The 14,174-nt window shown below is 33.6% G+C and overlaps 1 long non-coding RNA gene across 2 annotated transcripts in view; it reads left to right on the top strand.

The window, feature by feature from the left end:
- The window catches only part of LOC129006135 (uncharacterized), a 406,817-nt gene extending 399,486 nt beyond the window's left edge, over positions 1-7,331 (top strand). For both annotated transcript variants that reach the window (XR_010127438.1, XR_008491924.1), the window contains exon 3: positions 5,445-7,331. This is a non-coding gene — a long non-coding RNA (uncharacterized LOC129006135). The remainder of the gene's footprint in view (positions 1-5,444) is intronic.
- The last annotated feature ends 6,843 nt before the right edge of the window (positions 7,332-14,174 follow it).

Below are 14,174 nucleotides of genomic sequence, written 5' to 3'. Positions count from 1 at the left end.
CTGCTGAACCATCTCCTGATGGTTGCTTGACATTCCTGGTGGGTGCTGGGAGCCCTCTCCTGCCCTGGTCATGCCTGACTAGCTACCTACTATAACAACCACACTATGTATTTTGTAGTGGGGTACATTTTAATTTTTCCCTGAAATATTTTAGCCACACATTTCAATATCCCAGGATTACCTTATATTTTTGTCACTTGTAATTGTAGTTGTGTTTTTACTATTAATAATACAAATATAATAATATAGTATTCAAAGGTTAACAAATGTAAAACATGTGGTTTCAAAACTTAATTTAAATAAGGTTAATGAGTATTTCAATTTTCACTATGTAAACCAAAAGTAAAATTCTAATAAAATTTATAAGGAACCAGCCAACCAACTGAATGGACCCTCCTCTCAGCCAAGGGGATTCCAAAGAAACCTGAGAAACTAGTTCAGGCCATGATGGGAAGAGGGGGCCAGACATGCCACATCACACCCTCTTCCGTTTAGAGTTTAGACACAACTGAGCAGCATTAACATTAAAATATACATCCTAAGACTGACATAACAGACTCTTTGTAGCAATAAGAAACCAACTCCAACCTGACTCTGGAATAACATCACATGACAGATGACAGGCCCTAAAAGAAACCAAAGTATTTTACCCCAAAATATATTTCTATGACATATTTTGGAATGGGCCTACAAAGCCATCTCTTGTGGGGAAAATTTACATCTTATAGAGAATCTCCCTTCCCTTTCTAGGTTTTTTCCTGATAACCAGAGAGATTTAACTAATAGCCTGACACCTTTTAAGATCTGTTAAGAAGCCAGGTGCGGTGGCTAACCCCTGTAATCCCAGCACTTTGGGAGCCAAGGCCGGTGGATCATCTGAGGTCAGGAGTTCGAGACCAGCCTGGCCAACATGACGAAAGCTATCTCTACTAAAATTACAAAAACTAGCTGAGTGTGTTGGTGCACACCTGTAATCGCAGCTACTCAGGAGGCTGAGGCAGGAGAATCACTTGAACCCAGGAGTCAGAGGTTGCAGTGAGCCGAGATCACACCATTGCACTCCAGCGTGGATGACAGGGTGAGACTTCATCAAAAAAAAAAAAAAAAAGATTTGATAAGAAACATTTACCATCTATTCTCTGAAGTTGGCTACCTGAAGACCTCATCTACATATCTACATAACAAGAAACTTGGCTTCCACAATTCTCCTTATCTTCACCCCAAGCATTTTTTTCTTCTTACTTCAACTCTTTAGACTAAACTCTTTCCACCCAACTGCCAATTGGGAAATCTTGAAATCCACGTAGGACCTGAAGTCCACTCCCCAACCCCCACCAATTCCCATGATGCCCTTTGAGATGCACCACCTTTCCAGGCCAAACCATGCATACTTTACATGTATTGATTTATGTCTTTGCCTATAATTTCTGTCTCCCTAACCCAACCACTGGGGCACATGTCCTCAGGACTTCCTGAGGCTGTGTCATGGGTCATGACTCTCACATTTGACTCAGAATAAAACTCTTCAAGTATTTTACAATTTGGCTTTTTCATCAACAACTATCTCATGGTTAAATTTTATAGGGATTCTTTTCTAAGTGGCATTTTCTTTTGTATGGAAAGGAGGATGACTGTACACTTTTGATCAGTAAGGAGATTGTCAGATAACTAATCAAATATCAGAGGTGGAAAGGGTCTTACTATTCATATTGTCTGAATACATTATTTTATATTTGTTGATACTGAGAAACAGACAAAGTGATTTGGCCAGAGACCTATAGTGATGAGTACCAGAATTTGGATATTTGTAGAGCTAGTATGATCTGAAATTCTTTTAGACATTTTTTTCTACAAATTTATCTGTTCCTTTTAGTTTGACATTTTTTCTTTGAAATGTTTTACCATTAGAAATCAACTTTCAAAATAATACATATAACAAATATATAAGTATTTACACATACATATATATATACACACACATACACATGGCTTATGTATAACATACTATAAAAATAAAAACTAAAATACAAAATCATCAGAAAATGCTTAATAATGTGTTTTAAAAGAATATCCTTTAATCACATTTTTTTTCTATTTCTGTAAGTAAAGCTGGCTGGAAGAGATAGTAATACATTAATACACTAATTTAATCCACTAAAATGTTAGATTAAAAAATAAAAGCACATTTCAAAAGTCTTTGAGATAAAACAGATATGAGCTGGAAAATAAGCAGAATAAAGGAAAGCTAATTTATCTAACTAAAATTAATATGAAATGCAATTTTAATGGAAAGAACCATTTAAGGAACTCAGAGGGAAATAAATTTGATAACCTCATAATAACAACAGGAGTCCAATTACTACTGTAAAAAATAAATCAGTAAATAATCAACCATTGCATTAATCTCATGAACTAAATTATCACTTTTTGCACACAGAAACTCAAATAATATTGTATGACCCAATTTTAATTCAAACAATTTATTCAAGAAATAGTTATCTTGGTTTTGGGTTAGGATACAGAAATTTATGAGACTGTCACTTTCACCCTGATAGACAGATAACCTTTAAAATCAGAGTTTCATTATTGTCTGTGGGTTGTGTGTGCATGTGTGTGTGTTGTTTTTCCTATTAGATGTAAAGAAATTTAAATAAACCAAATTCCCAGAAAGTGACAAACACTTCCTAGAAAAACAAGCACACCAAGAAAACCCCCAAAGCAGATGGATGGGTGGTAGAATGAGGAGAAATGTACCATAGACAAGGTCAGGAAAAATAGATCTTTTAACAAACTTTTAATATATTTTTGTGGGCTGACACAATGTTTCTATCCTACTACATTTGACTGCCAACTATTTTTCTTCATTACCTAGGTTAATATGCCAAACACTGGGCCACAGCACTAAGTTGTACAGAGCCTGATGAAGCCTTGAAGGAAGCCAGGAGTTCAGAGATAAATTCCTCTTAAATCCATAAGATTTTTGCCAGTGGTAACATAGAGGCTGTGAAGGCTAAGGCTTGAGTAAGAGAATTGTGAAAAATCACTCCAAGGTTCTGTAGACAGTCATTCATTGTACTCTACGAGCCCTCCAATGGTAAGAAGCAGAGAAAAAATGGATGAGAAAAGATATTCTGACATGCAGAATGTCTCTGGAAGGACTGGAGAGTAAAAAGAACTCCAAAGTGACCTGAAAAGTTGGAAGTGAGGCTGGGAAGCAAAGAAAGAAAGAAAGAGAGAGAGAGAGGGACAGAGAGAGAGAGAGAGATGATATAATTAAGATAATAACTTGATTATTAAGCACAGAGACCTGTGAGAACTTGCGGTGTTCAGATCCTGAGTTCTCCTGAAGAAAAGCTCCTAATCTCATACTCAAATTATTTGAAACCAGTGGTATAGTGAAGCTAACAAAAGCTGTATCAAAAATCAGACTGAGTTCTATTATAGCCCATCACCCTTACAGAGCCTTACATATTTGTGTGCCTTTGTCTGGGAGTAAATGTCATTCACTTCAATCTCCATAGTTATTTCCTACACAATATTTGTCATACATTAAAATTTCTGAGACATGACGAGAAGCAAGAAAATGTTGCCTTTGTTTAAAAAAAAATTCAGTGAAGCAAATCAAGAAATGGCTCAGTGTTGGGATTATTAGGCAGAGATCTTATAGCAACTGTAATAAATGTTTTAAAGAATCAACTGGAAAAAATAGGTGAAGAAATGGGAAATTTCAGCAAACAGATGATAATTATCAGAGTAAGCAAAGTGGAAATGTTACAAATGAAAAAAATGCTATTAGAAATGAAGAACTCATTTGATTTGCTTAGCAACAGAGGAAAGATCAGTGAGGTTAAATATAGATTTTTAGAAATAATCCAAAGTAAAATACAAAAGACATGAGTGCCTTATTTATTCTGGATATTAACCCCTTGCCAGATGTATAATTTGAAGTATTTTCTCCCGTTCTTCTCTTCACTCTGTTGATTATTTTCTTTGTTGTGCAAAAGCTTTTTATTTGATACAATCCCATTTGTCTATTTTTGCTTTTTTTGCCTGTGCTTTTGAAATCTTATCTAAAAAGTCCTTCTCCGGTCCAGTGTCTTGCAGTATTTTCTCTGTTTTCATCGAGGTAAAAGACCTTACTAGACATCTCTCAAAAGAAGACATACAAATGGCCAACAGGTCTATGGAAAAAAATGGCCAACATCACTAATTATAAGAAAAATGCAAATCAAAAGCACAATGAGATATCACCACCCCAGATAGACTGGCTATTATCAGAAAGACAAAAGATAACAAATGTTGATGAGGATGTGGAGAAATAGGAACCCTTACACATGGTTGGTTGGAGTGTAATTAGTATAGCTGTTAAGGAAAACAGTACAGAGGTTTCTTGAAATATTAAAAAATAGAACTACCACATAATCCAGCAATCTAGTTTTCTAGCTATATATCCAAAGTGAGTAAAATCAGTATATTGAAGAGGCATCTGCACCTCCATGTTTTTACTGCAGCACTATTCACAATGGCCAAGACATTGAATCAACTGTCTCCAAAAACAGAGGAAGAGATTTCAAAATGGTTGATCTGTACAAAGACATACTATTCAGTCATTTAAAAAGGGAAATCCTGCCATTTGTGACAAGATAGATAAACCTGAAGAACGTGATGTTCAGTGAAATAAGCCAGACACAGAAAGACAAATACTCACTCATATGTGGAATCTTAAAAAGTTGTTTTCATACAATTCATGAATAAAACTGTTTGCCAGAGACTGGGGATGACATGGAGCAGGAAAGAGAAGGAAAGGTTGGTCAATAGGTATAAAGTTACAACAGAGAAGAATAAGTTCTGATTCCCTTTCACACAGTAAGGTGACTGTAGTCAACAATAAGGTGTGGTATATTTCAAAATAGCCAGGAAATAAGATTATGGATGTTCCTACCACAAAGAAATAATAAATGTTTCAGGTGATAGATATGTTAATTTCTCTGATTTGATCATTACCAGTGGGTACATGTATCAAAACATCCCATGATAGCCCATAAATATGTACAAGAACCAAGCATCACTTAAAGAAAAAAGACCTAAGAGTGAAAATAGAAAACGAGTTTTTGACACAATGTCTCTACATATGAATAATTACATATTCTGAGGAACAATATCAGTGTTTCTACCTATGAGTAATTAATGTCTCAGAAGAGAAAGAATGGAATAAAGAAACATTTGAAGTAATAGTGGTTGAGAATTTTTCAAAATTAAAGAAAATGATCATTTCAAAGCTCCAAGAAGTTCAGTAAAACCTAAGCAAAGCACAAATGGGCAAGAAAAAAATAAATTTTAAAACATTCTTAAAGTTTACTAGGGAGCCATTATGCTCGTATAGAATATCTGTAGACTACATCTGTGAGTAAAATTTGTAAACATCTATAAATCCTTTTCCATAGGGTTCAATGGGTAATCACAAAGAAGAACGGGGCAGAGCTAGAGAACAGAGAGAACCCTTTCTGGTGACTCAAGTGTGCAGAAGGTAATCAACTCTTCCTAAGGATCAGGTATGGAAACAATCTATTTCCCTAAACTCTTCTTTCATATGAATCAATTTTTTTTTTAATGCTAAGATGTCGGCAAACCTCTCATCCTCAAGTCCAACACAATGATCTATTATTTTGGGGGAAGGTGATGCAGCAACCTCCCCCAACTCCCCCACTTCTGGGAGATGAGGTATACAACTTTATTACCCTTAGAACTCAGAAAAAGGTCTACTGTTTCTGGGGAAATAAATAAGCAAAAGTTCTTTAACCCATAAGGAATGGTCAACACAATCTCTCGGATCCAGGATTTTGCATGATTTCAAAGCAGAGTTTTGCTGCCACTTGGACAGGGGCAGTAAAGACTATCTCACACAGGATTTTCCACAGATAGAAGACAGATTTTTGCTATTAGGAGAGTGATAAATACTCTCTAGAAAAAAACCCTATGTCTAAGGAAAAGACATATTGGGCCTGCCTAAAACTTGGCTTGTCCAGAAGAAAAGAAAGTCCTCTGCACCCTTCATAATCCTAGTATTGAGCAACAAGTACTCATAGGAGAGGAGCAAGAGTTTTGAGTTTGTGTTCATTGCAGAGGTCTATGATGACTGTTAAAAACCCTGAGGGTGGGGCAGAAATACACAGAACAATTGTTCAACACATCATGCCCTCTCCTAGCGTGAGTAACAGCGACTTTCTTCTAAAGGTGATGATAACGACAATAATACCTAAACCCTTCTCAACTCCTGATTAGAACAATTCGTGTCTGACACTAATGACCTCACTGAAAAAGACCTATGCAAATATTCAGGCATAAATAGTATTTATCTCTGTTACTACTGATATCCTACAAAGGATTTTGGACAGTTAATTAAAATATATAAAAGAGACTAAAAAAGCAAGAATAAAATCCAACAATGCTACCAGATAAGCAACCATGAACAACATAGTCAAACATGTCACACATGTTGGAAATAACAGACACAGACATTCCAATAACTTTGCCCAATATGTTAATCTATTTAAAGAAAAATGTCAAAATCATTTATGAACAGATAGGACACTTCAATAGAGATGGGTAATATAATAATGTCACACTGAAATTCCAGGAAAACACACATACTATGAGATGAGATGAATTCCTATACACACACTATGAGACGAATTCCTGTACACACACACATACACACACAGTATGACATGAAATATTCCCATAATGAAATTTCCAGTAGAATGGAAAATACTAAGGAGAGCATCATTCATCTTAAATATATATCAATAAAAGTTATCAAACTGAAACAACAAAAGAAAAATGTGAAAAACAAAGAAGATAGCATCTACAAGCTTTGGCACTATATCAAATGGCCTAACATATATGTAAGTGAACTCTTGGAAGGCAAATAGATACAGAGAAGAAGAAATATAAAAAGAGAAATAACTAAGATCTTTAGCTAGCAAAGTAGATTACATTCAACTATATAAGAAATTTTATTAATGTAATGGTTGAACAACCTGATTAAAAGTAAAGACAATTTCAAATAAAGATAAATATATACTTTCAACAGGACACTTATTGTAACTTTAAAAACCTAAGTAAGTTAAAAATCAAAGATTATAAAAAGATATTCCATGCTAACAATAATCAAAAGAAAGCTGGATTGGCTATATTAACCATATGACACAGTAGACCTTAGAATTAAAAATATCACTAAGAATAATGGGGGACAATATATATAAGTAACAAGATCAGTTCACCAGGAAAATTGAAGAACTTAAAAATATGTAAAAGAACCGAGAGAATTGAAAGAAGAAATAGAAAAACAGAAATATAAAAAGAATTTAAACTCCTTCAATATTTTCCCTTTAATTGTATGTTGAAATAATAATATTATAGAGCTATGATGTTAAAATATATTATTAAAACTAATTTTACTTTTTTATGACGTCTGTGGATCATGTCATATTTTTATTGAGTGGTGCTGAATTAACTAAACAATTGTACATTAGAACACATTTGGCTAGAACCTATGAACAACAATCTAATTCTGGGGTATTTCACTTGGTATTCACTGCCTTATACTGTGATGCAAATCTATAGAAAGAGATTACTATGCAAAAATATGGAAAACTGTTTACAAAGGGTTACATCAATGGCATGTTTAAATCATTTCTGTGATTGCCAAGCCTCTCCGTGCTCAATATGAACTCAATATAAACCAAAAATGACAGTAAATGGATTATTTAAAACTTGAAATGACTTGAATTGTATATTTTAACTGATTTTTTAAATATGGTGAGTACAGTAAGTTTGTATGTGTATTTATTAACTGTCCTTTATTTCAAAAATTACTCTGTCTGTTGTAAAAAAGAAAAAGAAAAAGAACACAAGGTAGGAAAACTTTATTCGGAGATGAGATATGGGAGATACAAAGAAAATATAGATGGGTATGTTAGATGAAGCTAGACAAAGAAAATATAGATGGGTATGTTAGATGAAGCTAGTGATAAAATTTAGCTCTCAAGGTACATGTCAGATCATGTAACTTGTCAACAGTAGGTCGAAATTTGACTTTCTATTTTCTAGCCACTCTAGAAAAGAGAAAAATGCATTGATTACAAGATCCACAGTATGAAAACAAAAATGAAAATAAATTAAAAAAATAAAACTTGCTCAGATTATTAAAGAGTTAAAGTAAGATGTTTCTTTGTTTTCTATAGGGTGCTATGTAATGAGTAACATGGCAATAAAATTCTTACCATAAATGCATAAACCAATATCAAAAAGCTATTTGCCAATACACTGTTTAATGTATATCTTCTGTATAACAACACAGCTCAATTTCACAAAATCCAGTCAACAAGAAAGCTAAATAATTCTTTCTGAACACAAATATCATGATCTGGTATAATGCAAGTATACAAGATAAACTACATACAGAGAATAATGAATTTCAGATCACACAGATAATCCTTATATTGATCACTGACTATGTGTTTGGTTAGTATTAAGCAGCACAAAAGTTGTAGTTAAGAGTTGCCAAAAGATAGCTGGGAGTGACACCATTTCAGTTTTTCAATTTATTAATATGGAACTAGAATTAACATTCTCTAATATAAATGGAAGTATCTGCCAGAATAGGCAGCATATATATGTGGTTTTGGGTCAGTTATAGAGATACACACACACACACACACACACACACACACACACACACATGTGTGTATATATGTACATATTATACATAAATTATATGCAGAGATCTATGAATTTCACAAAATGAACACATTTCTGTAATCAGCATCCAAATCAAGAAACAAAATAGTACACCTAGAAGGCCCCATGCCTCCTCCGCAGTCACCTCTTCTAAAATGATTTCTACTCTGACTTTTCTAACAATATAAATAGTTGTTAGAGGTTTTTAAACTTTATGTAAGTGGTATTGTATAGTATATACTGCATTGAATTTGGCTTATTTTAATTAATATTGTTTGTGGAATGTATCCATTTTGTTGTATGTACTTTTATAATTATAAAATCTTATTTAATGATATAATTAAATTGTTTTATCTTATAAAAAATTAATATTACATATTATAATGGCCTAAATATTTGTGTCCCCTCAAATTCATAAACTGAGGTCCTAACCCCCAATATGATGGTATTAGGAAATGGAGCCATTACAAGGCAATCAGGTCTAGGTGAAGTCATGAGGGCAGATCCCCTATAATGGAATTAGTGCTCTTATATGATGAGGAGAGTCAGTGCATCTTCTCTCTGTCATGTAAAGATAAAACTGGAAGGCAGCCTATTGCCAGCCGCAGCCTATTGCCAGCCAAGAAGAGGGCCCTCAACAGAACCTGACCATGCTGGCACCATCATCTAAGCCTTCCAGGGTCCAGAACTGTGAGCAATTAATTTCTGTTATGTAAACCACCCAGTATATGGTATTTTATTATGGCATCCCAAGCCAACTAAAACACACACTTATTAGAGAAATGAATTGAAATTTCAAAATGGAAATAATATATCCTCTCCAACTTTGTGGGTTTTTTTATTTGTTTGATGATGCCTTTGGATTAAATAGAAGTTTGAATGTAGAAGTTTAAATGTAGTCTAGTTTATTATCCTTCCTTTATTGTTAATACTATTTATGGCTTAAAAAATCTTTGCCTAAACTAAGATTATAACCAAAATTTTCTGTCATTCCCCTAAAGTATTTTTATTTTTTCATTACCATTTAAGTTTAAAATATTTTAAGCATTAAGTTTTCTATATAATGTAAGACAGAAGTTCAGAAACATTCTCCCCCATCATGGATATCCAATTGACCCAAAACCATTTATTGAAATTCAAAACAGAAACAAAGCTATTGTTTCTTACTCTTATTCAATGCCATCTTTATAATTCAAATGTCAATACATGTGTAGATCTGTTTCTGGATTCTAATCCAGTGGCCAATTTGTCTATTTTCACACAAATAGCATAATGTCTTAATTCATGTAGGTTTATGATATATCTTGATATTTATCTGGTGTTATAAGTCCTCAAGAATTGTTTTTCTATAAGTTTCTTGAACTTAGCATTTGAACTTTATAATTAGAGATAAAGACAATTTACCTATTGTATTATTTACCAAAAAAATTTAATGGGATTTATGTTGGAATTCAAACGTATCTATAGAAAAATTTGGGGGGAATTTTCATGTCTATAATATAAAGTCTTGCTAATCCCTTCATTTAATTGTCTGTTTTAATTTCTCCTTATTATTTGTAGTTTTTAGTATAGAAGTCTGTATCTGTCCCAAATAGTCTCAGAATATTTGTAAATATCATTAAGGGAAAATTCAATGACTTGTTGATCTCACTTCTCTATTCCTCTGTTCTATTGGAATTTTAGTTCACTAGAATCTCTAATTTTTGTCTCTTCATCTCTTTAAGACCTACAAAAGCTTCAATAGGTTTGTCTACCTCTAAATGCAGTCCCCTGCTTGGGCCCTTTGCCCAGATATTTAGCGTCCTGTCATGCACCCCTCATTAGCAAATGTGCCCAAGGGAAAAAAGCTGTGTCTCACTGCTAAACAAAATGTTCCCTCCTCTGAAATGTCATCTCCTTGTTTCCTGTTTCCCCGTTACTTATCCAATCTCTTTGAGATGAAATTTTTTGTTCTGCTCTAATTTTTTATTCAGCCTTTCTAGTTGTTGCTAGTCAGTGACAGTTGCATTCACTTATCACAAATGGGAGCAGAAGGTCTTTTCACACACTTTTTACTAATTCCCATTTATTCTGTGGAAAGGTTTCTTTACATATGAATTGCCCTTAACTGTCGATTTTATCATATATTATTCCATATAAAAGATATCTGGAAGTTTTTACAGAACTATAATCTGACTATACAACCATCTCTTTAAAGGGGCTGTGTTAAGAGGGGGCCACGGAACTCCTTAATATTGAGAAGTATAATTGAGAAGCTTGGCACTTTATGTGTGCCTGTGTTTAGCGTATTTGCTTTCTAAATAAAAAGAAGAACATAGAGACATTAACAATATAAAATTCAGAAAGATATCCAAACATAGGACGTTCAACCAAAGTGCACTGGCAATTCAGTGAAGAAAGAATAATCTCTCAACAAATGATGATGAGGCAATTGATTTCTTATATCCAAAAAATGGAATAAATCATTGCTTCATACCAAATACAAAATTGAAATAAATTAATGCACAATTAGTTCATAATATAAACCCAATAAAACATTTAAAGGAAAATATAGGATAAATTATTTGTGATCTTGGGTTGTGCAAAGATCTTCTAGAAACAACACTAAAAGCATGAAGCATAAAGAACACATTTGTAAGTTAAACTCATCAAGATTTTCAAATGTTCTGCTCTTTGAAAGGCACTGTTAAGAGAAAAAGATAACCCATTGACTAAATGAAAATATTTATCCATTACATATCTGATAAAGGCCTAATATCCAGGACATATTTTAAAAACTCTAAAAATTCAATAAGAAAAAAATCATCCCAATTATAATATTTATTAGCAAATGCTTTGAACAGATACTACAAAAGAAAATATACAGATGGCAAATAAGCCAATTAGCAAATTAACGTTGCTCAACATTGTTAGTCATCAGAGAAATGCAAATTAAAACCACACTGATATCTCTCCGCACACCTATCAGATACCTGAATGTAGATTTTAATTTAAAAAAAACTAATTGTTTAAATTCTGCCTTTAGGCTGTATAAAATTCCTAATACTTTCCTTTGGAAGAATTATGAAAGAAGTATAGTCAAAAGACTCAAAAAGCTCAGACACATTTCTCTAAATATGTTTTGGAATTTGTTAACAGACATTATAATCAAATACCTCCTGGTGTGGGCTGAGCTTTTGGGGGATATATTTCTCCAAAATGTTTATGTTGAAGTCCTAACTCCCACTGTCTCAGGATGTGACTTTATTTGGAGATAGAGTTTTTAAACAGGTAATTAAGTTTAAATGAGAACCATTACGGTGGTCCTAATCAAATGTGACTAATGTCCCTATAGGAAGAAAAGATTAAAACACAGACAGGCACTGAGGAAAGACCATAAGGAGACAGAGGGTAAAGACTGCCATCTCCAAGGCAAATAGGCCATAGAAGAATGAACACTGCCATATAACCTCTAGAACTTTGAGAAAGTACATTTCTGCTTAAACCACTCAGTACTTTGTTGTGCATCCCTAGCAAACTAGTATAGTTCTCATGAATTAATTCATTTAGAAATGTTGAAGTCAAATTAATTGGATTCACTTATTGTAATGCTTCTAAAAAGCCTTTATTTGTTATCTTATTCTGAGCAGCTGAAAAGAGGAAACAAATTCTTTAGAATTTTATAAGCTTATTTAACAATGACTCTTTTTCTATTCAAGGACATCTTAAAGATCTAGGGTTTGATGGAAACACTTTGGTGAATAATGAACTAGAAAACAATAATATTCATTAAGAAAAAAATAAAGCCAGTAGCTGTCAACCTGATTATATAATTAAGTAAGACTTAGCCTAAGTCCAAGTTTCATTCAAAACACATTGGATCCGATTAACTGCATAATTAACAATACCAGTGAAGATAACAGGGATTACACTAAAAATTGTTCCAAAGCAGAGACACCTGAAAAAACACTAGTCTCTTAATTATTTTAAAAATATGTGTAGAATGCCTTAAAATTATTTTTAAATCTTAATGTCCTGTTCAGTATTGTTTCAAAATATTTTCTTTAATTATTTAAAATTAGTGAGTGGGCCAGGTGCAATGGCTCATGCCTGTAATCCCAGCACTTTGGGAGGCCAAGGCGGGTGGATCACCTAGGGTCAGGAGTTCAAGAACAGCCTGACCAACATGGTGAAACCCTGTCTCTATTAAAAATACAAAAAAAATTAGCTGAGCGTGGTGGCACATGCCTGTAATCCCAGCTACTTGGTAGGCTGAGGCAGGAGAATTGCTTGAACCCGGGAGGCAGCAATTGCAGTGAGCCGAGATCATGCCACTGCACTCCAGCCTGCGTAACAGAGTCAGACTCCATCTCAAATAAATAAATAAATAAGTGAGTACAGTGAATTCTGCTTCTGGATAAAATGAAATTTTGTAGCAATTCAACTGGAAAAGTTAAGAAATTACAAGATAAGCTAATTGTTGTTAAAGCTATCAAAGATCTTTTGAAGCAAGGAAGACTTGAAAGGTAGAATAAATACAGGTAGACAAAGGCTACTATTGCCAATTGGGCTGGAATTCTACCTAGATATATGTAGGAAAATTTTTTTATCTTATTCAGAACAGCTGAAAAGGGGGGAAACAAATTTTTTAGAATTTTATAAGCTTATTTAACAATGACTCTTTCTATCCAAGGCCAAATTTCTCTGAGGAAATTTGTAAGTATTTGATGCACACTGATGTTGAAAATCTGGACTTAGCCCAAATACAGGGAAACTTTTAGGGTAGCAAAGAAACAAGTGTTGGTGGTCACACTAGGCTGAATTGACAAAATTGGCAAGTTGAGAGGAATCAAAATGAAAGTAATTCTCCTTCTCAACACATTTGTCAGATTTCTCAACCGAATGAAGCTGGGCTGAAAGCTAAGCTTAAAACACCTATAAGACAGAATTCAGTCATATGATGTTTTTCAGAGATATAGAGAAATACCCACCTGGAATTAAGCTGAAAGTCTTGTAAGCCATACCCCAGGAAGAGAAAAGAAAACTAGAGTTAGACTGAGGCTTACCAGAACTGCAACCTAATCTTTTTCTACTACAGTTCCTCCAGCATTAAGGTGAATATAGAAAAATATTTTCCTCTTGAGAAGGAAATGATTTCATCTGAAAATTCTGCAGTTGAGTTATCCAAGATTAATGGCATATAACACAAAAATAATAATACAAATGTGAATAGGTAAGACCATAAGACCAATAGTAAGGAGAATAAAATTACAATGGAAACAGAGCTACAGATTGTCTACATGTTAAAATTATCAGGCTTTGATTTTAAGATTATGGTCGGTTTGTTCAATAAAATAGAGGAAAATTTGACAAAATAATTGAGAGGATGAAAAAAAAATGTACCTGACATTGAGATTTGTAAAACAGGATCAGACTCAAGAAATGAACACGAA

Source organism: Pongo pygmaeus, chromosome 8 (assembly GCF_028885625.2).
Source record: "Pongo pygmaeus isolate AG05252 chromosome 8, NHGRI_mPonPyg2-v2.0_pri, whole genome shotgun sequence".
Taxonomy (NCBI): Eukaryota; Metazoa; Chordata; class Mammalia; order Primates; family Hominidae; genus Pongo; species Pongo pygmaeus.
The sequence above is the reverse complement of the archived record's forward strand: the minus strand, read 5'-3'. Positions and strand labels throughout refer to the sequence as shown.